The sequence below is a fragment of the Panthera uncia genome, chromosome B1 (genome assembly GCF_023721935.1).
Source record: "Panthera uncia isolate 11264 chromosome B1, Puncia_PCG_1.0, whole genome shotgun sequence".
NCBI lineage: Eukaryota > Metazoa > Chordata > Mammalia > Carnivora > Felidae > Panthera > Panthera uncia.
The window spans coordinates 80,214,765-80,226,983 of record NC_064811.1 but is presented as its reverse complement, the minus strand read 5'-3'; the positions used below and the strand labels follow the sequence as shown (position 1 = coordinate 80,226,983).

General features: G+C 35.8%; 1 protein-coding gene across 3 annotated transcripts in view; it reads right to left on the bottom strand.

The window, feature by feature from the left end:
* Nucleotides 1-12,219, bottom strand: part of RAP1GDS1 (Rap1 GTPase-GDP dissociation stimulator 1) — a 166,410-nt gene that overhangs the window by 145,329 nt on the left and 8,862 nt on the right. The window lies entirely within an intron of this gene.

The following is a 12,219-nucleotide window of genomic DNA, read 5'->3' as shown; positions in this document are numbered from 1 at the left end:
TCATTAAGATCGGTGCAAAGCAAATAGTTTCACTTAGTAATCTAATAAATAACAAGGAAGAGATAATGTACACTGAAATTTATAAATTTTTAGGCAACACTAGCTTTTCTGAATAAAATGCCAAAAAGAAAAAATGATACCTACACAAGTAATCATAAATGTGACAGGTGAGTTAAACATAGGTATATATTAAAAATCTTTTCTAAAAAATCTTTAGAAAATGATACTGTCTAAACTATTATTTATGAACCCACAAAAGAAATATTTTCCCAGGATACTGCTACAGAAAGCATAATGAAAATTTAGAGTCAAGATAAAACAAAAGACGATTTAGATAAGAACTAAATAAATCAGAAAGTATGACAATGCCCTTACTTAAATGGTGTTAAAGCTATGATGCACCATAAATTTGAAAGAAAATTTAAGCAACAGGATGAAGAGACATTAGGTCAGTTATGAACTTATGTCTCTCAGCTCCAAATTCACCCTCACTGCCTGATCTGTAAAAATGAATCCTGGCCCTTTAAATATTCTCCCTTTGCCAGATGGCAAGATACAAGGTATGTCTGTAGAGGACAATGGATAGTACTGAAGAGGAAGTGCTCTCCTTCATGCTCAGTCTTCATAATTTTCTCCAGTGCCACACATCTGCAAGTCATAGCTTTCACCATACTTTTTCTCCAGCTCTCAACTGAGGCAGGAGAACTCTGTACAAGAGCCCCAGACAACTCGTTTGCATCCCAGCCCAAGTCACTGCTTCCCACACCATCTCTTCAGCCCTGGAAATATACACGCTGGAAACCCTGTGGGGCTGGATGCCCAGAGCCGCTCTGGTCCAAACTGTACAAAGAAGTGTGCTGGGTTCCTGTAGAAAGGGGCTTCTCTAGCCCAGTTCTAGCAGTACCTGCTGGGGCACCCCAACTTCCTCTGCATGCCCTACTGTCTGGGGCCCACTCATCAACCTCAGCTTGCATGCTCTCCAAAGAGTTGTTCCTGCAGGCCTAGTGACTGTGGGCTACCTCTGGCCTGGGCAATGCAGTGATCTTAATTATATCTTAATGAGAACTCACCTTCCGAGGAAGTTTGTCCTTCCTTGGATGTACTCTCGTAGCTCAAGGTTACCCATCAGATTTGTTATATACTTTTAAAGTTACTATCCTATTATTGCTTAATATTTTTTACATTAAATGTCTCCTGTTTACATTTCTGTGTAATGGAAGACCATTCTCCCTGGATTTCTTGACATTCCTTACTACTAGGGCCTTCTGAGCAAGGGAAATTGATAAGCTATAATAAGTCTCCTTCTCTGGAGACATTCTAGGAACATAAAAAAAAAAAAAAATCCCCCTCTTCTTTCCAGAGGTTTGTTTTTAGCTTACATTTAGGGTAATAACACTAGAGATACTTTTCCCCTTCAGTAGGAATGATTTGTTTAATTCCAGATTATAGACTGTGTGTGTGTGTGTCTGTGTGTGTGCGTGTGTGTGTGTATCTTGGATGACAGATGTGCCAGCAACCCTACATAAGCTTTTAGTGTTGTAATTTCAGAGTTCCTCTCCTGTGGTGCAACCCTGCTGTATGTACTAAAATGCTCTGTAAATAACAAGCTATGTTGTATGATGTATATACTTCATGTTTCTTGTCAGGATATTTATATATACATATAAATTTAACATTATGTGGTCTGTCTTCTGATTAGACCTAGACTAGTACAGATACATAAATAGCCTTCTTAGAAAAATGAGAAATTATGTGAGAAAAGACAAAGAATATTAGCTCTTTCAGTGAAAAATATCATAATGTATCAGGTCATGAATGCTGTGGATCAAGTGAATAACACATTAACAAGATAACCTCAAGCTTCTTTTTGTTCAATGATATGAACTAAAGGCTGACCTAGCACCAAACGCTGCACTAAGTGCCAAAGATACAAACATGAATATAGATACCACAGTTATCACAGTTAGAAAAACTTTTTGTTCCCCCTTACTTTCGATTTTATTTTGGGTGGGAATTACCTTCACATATCCCAGTTCACTCCCAGAAGCAATCAATGTTAACATTTTCTTGTGCATTCTTCTAGAAGCACCTTGTGTGTGTGTGTATGTGTATATAGATGTACACATATGTATATACATGTGTATATATATGCAGTTATTTATATTTACAAACACACACAAAAACTTTAAAGCACAGCCCATCCAAATGTTACTACAATACTGATTATCTTCTGCATGGTAATAGCCTTAATAAAAAGTACCATTATTATGACAATTATATTTTAGAAAATCATAATAACAGCCCTATAACTGAAATCCCTTGGTAAATGTACAACAAAGTATTATTTTATTATTTGGTGATAATAAATGTAGAAATCCACAGTCCCCCAAAAAGTGATAGGAAAGACACAAATTCAAAATAATTTTGCCAAATATACTAATATGAGGTTATTATTATAAGATCAACATTAAAATTGGTATTAAGGATAACTACTAAATTTTAATTTGGAAAGATGAATATAGATATTCCTTTGTTCCTATCAGGTTTTATTAGGCTATTGTGCTTTGAGAAAAAAAATACACAAATTTTGGTGTGGCTGGGTGGCTTAGTTGGTTAAGCATCTGACTTTGGCTCAGGTCATGACCTCACAGTCTGTGGGTTCAAGCCCCATGTCAGGCTCTGTGCTGATAGCTCAGAGCCTGGAACCTGCTTCGGATTCTGTGTCTCCCTCTCTCTCTGCCCCTCCCCTGCTCATGCTCTGCCTCTGTCTCTCTCTCTCTGTCTCTGTCTCTCTCTCTCAAAAATAAATAAACAAAAAAATTTTTTTAAAAATACACAAATGTTAGTGGTAACTATCCTTACTAAGAGTATTGACAGTTTTTATTAGCCAAACAGGTAAAGTTTACCATAAAGCAATAATAAAACTGTTTAAACTGTTTAAACATGCATATTTCTTTTCTGGCAGCAAATATTTCTTCAAGGGAATCAATGTCAAGTAAAAGACAATTAAATAAACCACAGGGAAATGCTATTTACTAGACAAAATTCTCTGTTAGGCCATCTTTGTTTAAAATGAAAAGAAAAACCCAGTAAACATTTATTCATCAGGTAGTTCCCACTTTAGAAAGTTTTAACAGCAACCCATTTCTTACTGAAACAATGTATCTTTCAGGTTTTATAACTGTTCCAATTATTATTGTTACATTAACAACCCCCCCACCCCCTCAAACTTCATGGCATAAAACAAAAGCCATTTTATTGAACTCACAGATTCTGTGAACCAGGAATTCATAAAGGGCACACTGAGGATGGTTTGTCTCTGTTCCACAAGGTCTGGGGCCTCAGTGAAGAGTCTCAAAAGATAGGGGTGTGTCTCCGAGAGTGACTAAATAGCAGGGGCTGGCATCATCTGAATCATTTGATGGTTCTGGTGACTGGACTGAAAGGACTTGGGAGGTTATGAATGCCAACCTGAGACCCGAGGCTCCTCCAGATGGCCTGGCTCCCCCACAGAATGGTAGCTACAGGGTCAGACTTTCAGGGCTCCAAGCAGGTCAGCATTTCCACAAACAGTATGGAAGCAACATTTTTTACTATCAGGCCTAGGAAATGATAGAACACTTATGGTGCATTCTATTGGTTACAAGTGAGTCACAAGCATGCTCATTTTAAACAGGAAGAGAACTCCCCAGCTCTCAATGGGGAATGGCAAGTTCTTGAAAAATATGTGTGGGGAAAGACATATTGTTGTGGCCATCTTTGGAAAGCACAATCTGCTATAATAATTTGATATTCGGTATACTGATTTGGTTAAAATAACACAACCAACAGCATTAGATCCTTTGACTGCTTTTTCATCTGAACACAAGATAGTTTCCCAAAAAATGTATGTTCACCTTTGGGAATAGAAATTAAAATTTATATAGTTATTATTTCATCAATATTTGTAACTACCTTGTGAAATAGGTGTTATTGTTATTGTCCATATTTTAATGGAGAAAGTTGTATCTGGAAGCTGAATAACTTGCCCAGAAAGATAAGTGCCAAAGGTGGGATAAATCCAGACACATGTGTCTTCAATGTCTAGGCTCTTTCCAGTGAACAGGCAATCTTCACAGTACCAGGTTATATGAAACTCATTCATATTTCATGCATATCAGAACTGTGCAAAGCAAGGAGTACCTATATTTTGCTTTATGTAGATGTAAATTCTTCAAAAATTAATTTATAACCCAACCGTGTTAGGTAGTTTTATGAGCTAACAACTGTCTATATATGTGAATGTGTGCAAGACAGAAAAGAAAAGAGAGGAAGAGAGGAAGGAAGGAAGAGGGAAGGGAAGAAAAGAGAGAAGGAAGGAAGGAAGGAAGGAAGGTAGGAAGGAAGGAAGGAAGGAAATCACAATGAGATGTACCAGGAGCAGTCTCTGCCATAGTATCTCAAGGGCAGTACCAATGCTGGATACATACTCCAGCTTTCATTAACTATTAAATAGAAAAATAAATTCCAAGAAAAATTTTCCAGATCACTGTAAGTAATGAACGCTTGTATATTCTTAAGAAGTTTTATTAGGTGCTTAAAAGGTAAATATGATCTATTCTCTTATTTAAATTCTTTGGTCTCTGCGTTTTCTCTTTCAAGAATCCAAACTATATCCTTATCTGTTTCTGTTACTCATTTCTTTTATGTTATTATCTTACAGTTAGAGGTTAAGCTTTTCAAAAGCAAAACTGTCACTGCTTGCATTATTTGTCACTTTCTGTATTGCCTAATAGGATAGTCCTGTGTTTCTGATCTGACTGATGATGTTTTATACAAACCACATAAAAGCCAGAAATGTGACACAATACAGTTATTCTTTCTTGGAGCTTCACACTACCCTTCCCAAAAACGCATTCTTGCAACTAAAAGGAAATTAAGTTAATCAGCTCATATAAAAGTCCTGTCATTATTATAATTTTGTTGTTAAAGATAAACTAACATCTATATTTCTGTAAAATAAGTATTTCAGTGTAAGCTTTGCTTCTTTATAAGGATCAGTGTCATCTTTTATAATGGAGCTACTGGAGGAATCTTCAAAATGGAATATTTTTTATAAGAACTAAAGGAAACAGTTTTTCATTCCTGACAAATTTCTTGTTAAAAATAATCTTGGTGTAAGCTTCTCACAGCTTTGAAAGCAATTTTTTGTTAAAGTACAATGATTCCTGTTTTTTTCTTTTCCTGACTATAAAAACAAAATCCCCACACATAAAAAAGGGGAACTTACTAGTTACTTGAAATTATTTTTATAATTTTGTGTAATTCTTTTTTACATAATTTTAAATTTAAACTGTTGCTTTAAATACTTTAAAATTATGTAATTCTATGTAATTCATTTGATATAATTATTTTAAATAATTTTATATAATCCTTATATGTTAGAAAATGCTTTCTAATATGTACAAGAAAATAATTTTTTTAGAAACAATCTAGCAGCCTATTGCACTTTGATGACTTTTTAAAAAATACCATACCATCATTTTCCCTAGTAAGTGTATTTAATGCTCAAGGGCATCCCCCCACACACACAAAAAAGGGAAAAAAATACAATAGATCTGGGTCTGGGGGTTGGTCAGCCTTTATTAAGTAACTGAGTGTGAAGGATTCCTTATTATGAATTGTATTAGTTCTTTATGAAATGAGCTTTTTCCCCCTTCCATTTTTATTTGAAATCTATTATCTGGTTCTTATTCAATAATAATGATAATATTTTAAGGATACAGATAAAATGAGAGCTTAAAGAGCTTAAGTAACTTGCTAAAGGCTATACTACAGAATTAATTTATGAAAGAGGAGAGATTCTATCCTCTATTTCTCTAATTCCTTGTATCATTCTGATCAACTGCAGATTAAACCATGATTGATGGCCAAATGAATACAATTAACTCTTTGGCAATTCAAAAGTTATAACAGAAATCTCAGAGATCACAAATTCAAATACCTGTAAGGGCCATATGCCACAACAACAAAACGAAGATAAAAATCATATGAAAATCTCAACAGATGCAGAAAAACATGACAAAATTTAACATCTGCTCGTGATAAAAACTCTAAACAAAGTGGGGTTAGAGAGAACATACTTCAACTTAATAAAGGCCATATGAAAAACCTACAGTTAACATCATATCTAATGGTGAAAAATTGAGAGCTTTCCCTCTAAGGTTAAGAACAAGACAAGGATGTACACTCTCATCATTTTTATTCAACATAGTACTGTAAGTCTTGGCCACAGTAATCAGACAAGAAAAATAGAAGAAGCATCCATTTTGGTAAGGGAGAAGTTAAACTGTCAGTATTCACAGACGACATACTATACATAAAAAAACCTTAAAGACCCTACCAAAAAAGTAACAGAAGTAATAAATGAATTCAGTAGAGTAGCAAAACACAAAATTAATAACAAGAAATTGGTATCTTTTCTATACACTAATAACCAAACAGAATGAAAAATAAATTAAGAAAACAATTCCATTTACAATTGCACCGAAGACAACAAAATACCCAGGAATAAAACTTAACCAAGGAAGTAAAAGATCTGTACTCTGAAAACTATAAAACACTGATGGAAGACATTGAAGATCACACAAACAATTGGAAAGATAGTCCATGTTCATGGATTGGAAGAATTAATGCTGTTAAAATATCCATACTATCCAAAACAATCTTCAGATTAAATGTATTCCCTATCAAAATACCAATAACATTTTTTACATAACTAGAACAAAGAATCCTAAAATTAGTATGGAACTAAAGACTCTGAAGAGCCAAAGTAATCTTGAGGAAGAACAAAGATGGAAGTATCATAATCCCAGATTTTACGATATACTACAAAGCTGTATTAATCAAAACAGTATGGTGCTGGCATAAAAATGGATCAATGGAAAAGAATAGAAAGCTCAGAAATAAACCCACAATATGGTCAGTTAATATTATATGTTTTATATTATATATATTATATACATATATAGCCAATTAATGTATGACAAAAGAGGAAAGAACATAAAATGAGGAAAAAAAACAGTCTTCTCAATAAATAGTGCTGGGAAAACTGGACAGCTACATGCAAAAGAATGAAACTAGAGCACTCTCTAACTCCATACACAAAAATAAATTAAAAATTGATTAAAGACCTAACCATGAAACCTGAAACCACAAAAGTCCTACAAGACAGCATGGGGAGTAATATTTCTGACATTAACCACAGCAATATTTTTCTACATACGTCTCTTCAAAGAAATGAAGACTACATACATACATGCACATACATACGTGTACATACACACACGTACAAAAAAGCTTTTACACAGCAAAGGAAATCATCAACAAAATAAAAAGACAACCTACTAAGTGGGAGAAAATATTTGCAAATAATATATAGGACAAGGGTTTAATATCCAAAATACATAATACATAAAGAACTCATATAACTCAACACCAAAAAAACAAATAATCCAATGAAAAACTGGGCAGAAGATACAAACACGCATCTCCAAAGAAGACATACAGATGGCCAACAGACACATGAAAAGATGGCTGTCATCTTGGCTAAATGTCAGAATGGCTAAAATCAAAAGACAAGAAATAAAAAGTGTTGGCAAAGATATAGAGAAAAAGGAGCCCTCATGCACTGCAAGGGGGAATGTAAATTGGTACAGCCACTGTGGAAAACAGTATGGAGGTTCCTCAAAAAGTTAAAAATAGAATTACTGTATAATCCAATAACTCTACTACTGGGTATTTACCCAAAGAATACAAAAACATTAACTGAAAAGATATATGCACCCCTATATTTAATCAGCATTATTTACAATGGTCAAGATACAGAAGAAACCTGAGTGTTCGTCAGCAGACGAATGGATAAGGAAGATGCAATGTACACATACCCACCACACACACACACACACACACACACACACACACACACACACAGGAGTATTACGCAACCATAAAAAAGGACATCTTGCCATTTGTGACAACATGGATGGACCCAGAGGGTATAATGCTAGGTGAGTTAAATCAGACTAAGAAAGACAAATACAATATGATTCCATGTGGAATCTAAAACAAACAAAACAGATAAACAAAAAGCAGAATCAAATCTATAAATACAGAAAATTAAAAGATAGTTGCCAGATGAAAGAGGTATACTCAAATTAAAAAAAAATAATAAACTAAAAAATAAAGTACAAATGAACAGGTTAAAAAATATCTTCCAGATAGAGTACTGAGTGAAATTTGTAGGATTTAAAATAATAGGAAGAAGTACTGAACTGGAGACCCCACACCTTGCCTAAGGACACTATCGTTAACTGTCACCAATAGGAATACAGGCTCAGGGATCTTAAATTTTTAATGTTTCAAAAAAATTTGCAAAATAGATTTCTATCAGAAATTTCATGTTATTTAAATGTTGACTAATTCCAATTTCTAAAACTTCTCTAACAAAACCCATCTGCAAAGTATATTTGGCCCGTTGGCTGCTGGTTTGCAAGCTCTATTATAAACATGACTATAATCACTATAGGATAATGCTGTTAATTAAGAAGACTGACCTAAGTCTGCAGTGACTCTATGACTTGAACAAACAAGTATTACTGAATGCCAACAAGAAATATGAAACACTGAGTGACTAAAACTGTATTAGTGAATGTGTTATAGGAGTCCAAGAAGTAACAGGTATCCAGAGAAATAAGAGGTCTGAAGTAGCCTTCATGAGCTAGACAATGGAGAATGAATAAGAACAGAGGAAAAAAGTTACTCTAGGAGGAGGAATAACATGAACAAAGGTATACTGGTGTTATCACTGACAAAGAATATTTCAGGGTCAGTGATTATCAAAGGAAGATGTATTTCAGAGAGAGAAATATAAGAAAGGTAACAGATTTCTATGACTTTTGAAAGCTCAGCCGAGTTTAGACATGATAGGATAGTCAGTTCAAGTAGTAGATCTTGAGAAGAATGATATAATCAATGCAGTATCTTTTTACTAATCTAAAAGGATTAATCTGGTTGTAGCATGTAGAAAAGACTGGAGAGCACAGAGTCTAGTAGTAGGGAGGCCAACTAAGAAATGGTCTCAGTAGTACAGGAATGAAGAGATGAGGACCTAGACTTTAGTAATAAAAATGTTACAAAGGGAAGAGTTTTCCACTAACCTATTTACGTGAGTGAATCCTTGAAGTTAGCTCATTTCTGTGTGCATGTGTGTATAGGTATGTGTGTTTGTGTATGTGTACAGATATGTTTTTTTTTCATTAACAAATTGGAGCTGGCCTGGTATAATGAAGAGAACACTTGCAGAGGAGTTAGGAAATCAAGATTCTAGATCTGACACTACCCCTAACTCAATGTGTGAACTTGGGCATGTCTCTTAGCCTCCCTAACCCTCAGTTCTCTGCCCTGGACAGAAAGATACAGAGCCATGATGTCATTGTTGGAGGCCCTGGATCTTACAATTCCAAAAACCATTAACAATCTTAAGTCCAGATGACCCTTGCACAACAGAGGTTTGAATCACACACAGGTCCACTTATATGTGAATGTTTTTTCAATTAATACAGTACAGCACTGTAAGTGTATTTTCTCTTACGGTTTTCTTTTTTAAAATTTATTTGAGAGAGAGAGAGAGAGCATGTGCGCGTGAGCGGGGGAGATGGGGTGAGAGAGAGAGAATCTTAAGTAGGCAACCATGCTCAGTGTGGAGCCCAAGGCAGGGCTCCATCCCACAACCCTGGGATCACGAACTGAGCCAAGTGGGGTTAAGCATGTGACTCTTGGTTTCGGCTCAGGTCATGATCTTACAGTTCATGGGTTCAAGCCCCATGTTGGGCTCTATGCTGATAGCTGCGGAGCCTGCTTAGGATTCTCTGTCTCCCTCTTTCTCTACTTCTCCCCACTCACTCGCGCTCTCTCTCTCAAAATAAAATTTAAAAAATATGTTAATTAACTACTCTTGGTCAGGATTCCAGTCAACAGGTTATTAGTAGTTAAGCTTTGCAGAGAATCAAAAGTTATATGTGGATTTTCAATTGTGTGGGAGGTCCATGCCACCATTTTCCATGTCGTTCAAGGGCCAGCTATCTGTAGATAAAAATCTAATTGCTGGATTCTTTTAAAAGTCCCCAAATCTGGCTTCCCTGGGTCCACATTCCTACACGGCAAAAACGGTTGGAGTGCAGTAGGGAACTCCTGTTGTAGGTTAGGCACATACCCTCTAGTCTGCCATAGTCTCCTCATTTCGTGTTGTATCTTCACCTTGAGGCCCAGTGTTAGTTGCCATTCATCATGCTTTCATTGCTATTCTTATTATAGTAGAGAGATATTTTTCTAACCTTTGTCTTTTATCAAAAGAGAGAAAATGAAAAACAGACAATTTTTAAGAAAAGTGAGAGGAAACATACATCTTTATGAAAATAAAAAATATTCCTTGGGTGCCTAGGTGGCTCAGTCAGTTAAGCATCTGACTCTTTATCTTGGTTCAGGTCAACTTCTCATGGTTCGTGAGTTCAAGCCCCACATCGAGCTGTGCATTGACAGTGCAGAGTCTGTTTGTGTTTCTCTCTCTCCCTCTCTCTCTCTCTCTGCCCCTCCTCTGTTTGTTCTCCATCTCTCTCTTCCTCAAAATAAATTAATTTTAAAAAATATTCCTTTCAATTTAGTATGTGAGGAAAAAATTGCACTGGTGTCAAAAGCTTACCACTTTAACCCTCTTTAATCATATAGTTTCTTCATTTGAGTTTGGGAACCCTGCTAGATGTGTTGGAGAGCTACTGAAAAAAATATATCTAACAAGTGAAATGATCAGATTCACCTTTTAAACAGAGTACTCTAGCAGCATGTAAAAACTGGTTAAGAGGGGAAATGCTGGGGGAAAGAACATCTGTTACAGAAGAGTAAGAAGATTTCAAGGGGTAATAAAACCTTGAACTGGCATGTTTGCAGCAGAGAAAAGAGGAGAGGGCTGATTCAAAGAGGCAGAACTGTTAGAACTTAGGGAATCCAAAGGATGTTATAATGACTAGATTTTAGGAATGGTTGACTGGATAGATAGTGATACCATTTACTGAGCTAGGGAATTCACAGGGAGAAAAAGTCACCGGTAAAGATGAGGTAGTTTAGCATGACTCTATAGTAGGAGCAAGCAAACTACTCCTGTTTTTTGTTTTTTGTTTTTTTATTATTTTTTAAAAAAAATTTTTTTTTTTTAACGTTTATTTATTTTTGAGACAGAGAGAGACAGAGCATGCATGGGGGAGGGTCACAGAGAGAGGAAGACACAGAATCTGAAACAGGCTCCAGGCTCTGGGCTGTCAGCACAGAGCCCGACATGGGGCTCGAACCCACGGACCGTGAGATCATGACCTGAGCCGAAGTCAGACGCTTAACCGACCGAGCCACCCAGGTGCCCCTACTCCTGTTTTTGAATAGCCTATAGGTAAAACAGTTTTACATTTGTAAATGGTTGAATAAAATCAACAGAGAAATATATTTCATGATGTGCAAATTATATGAAATTGAAACTCAGTGTCCATAAACAAAGTTTTAGTGTAACACAACTTACTCCTGTATTTATTGTCTATATCTGTGTTCACATTATGATGACAGAGTTGAGTAGGTGAGACAGAAACCGTGGGTAGCACTTTCATCAGTTTGCCCTGTTGTTTGATGTGCTCCAAATTATGGGCAGCACCGTGGATAGCACAGTTATGGCTGTCCACTGTTTCAAGTACCAGGTCTACTGACGTAACACAACATTTCACTTTGATCAAGTCAAAACAGGAAAAGCATACTTCAAATGTCATACTTTTAAGGTATTTAAAGTGGTATATGGATTAGTTTGTTATTGAATAAGATAGCAAACCACTGTATCATGCAGTGACACTATAGCTATGCTAGAAAAATACAGCACTATATTATCAGACTAAGCCTTCATCATATTCACAATTCATAGGAAAGGGTCAGAGAAATTAGAAAACATAAAACATAATGGCTCATCACAGCCGAATTTCTTTTCAAAAATAAAAAATGAAAATGAAGTTGCAAATGAAGTAAGTTTCTGAGTGGTTCACTCATTAACCAAGCACGGAAAGCTTGGTGAGCTCATGGTGAGCTAAAAAAATATTTCGGGTGGGGGGGGGGGGGGGGTTTTTGTTGTTTCAATTTAATGCGGGCTTGTTG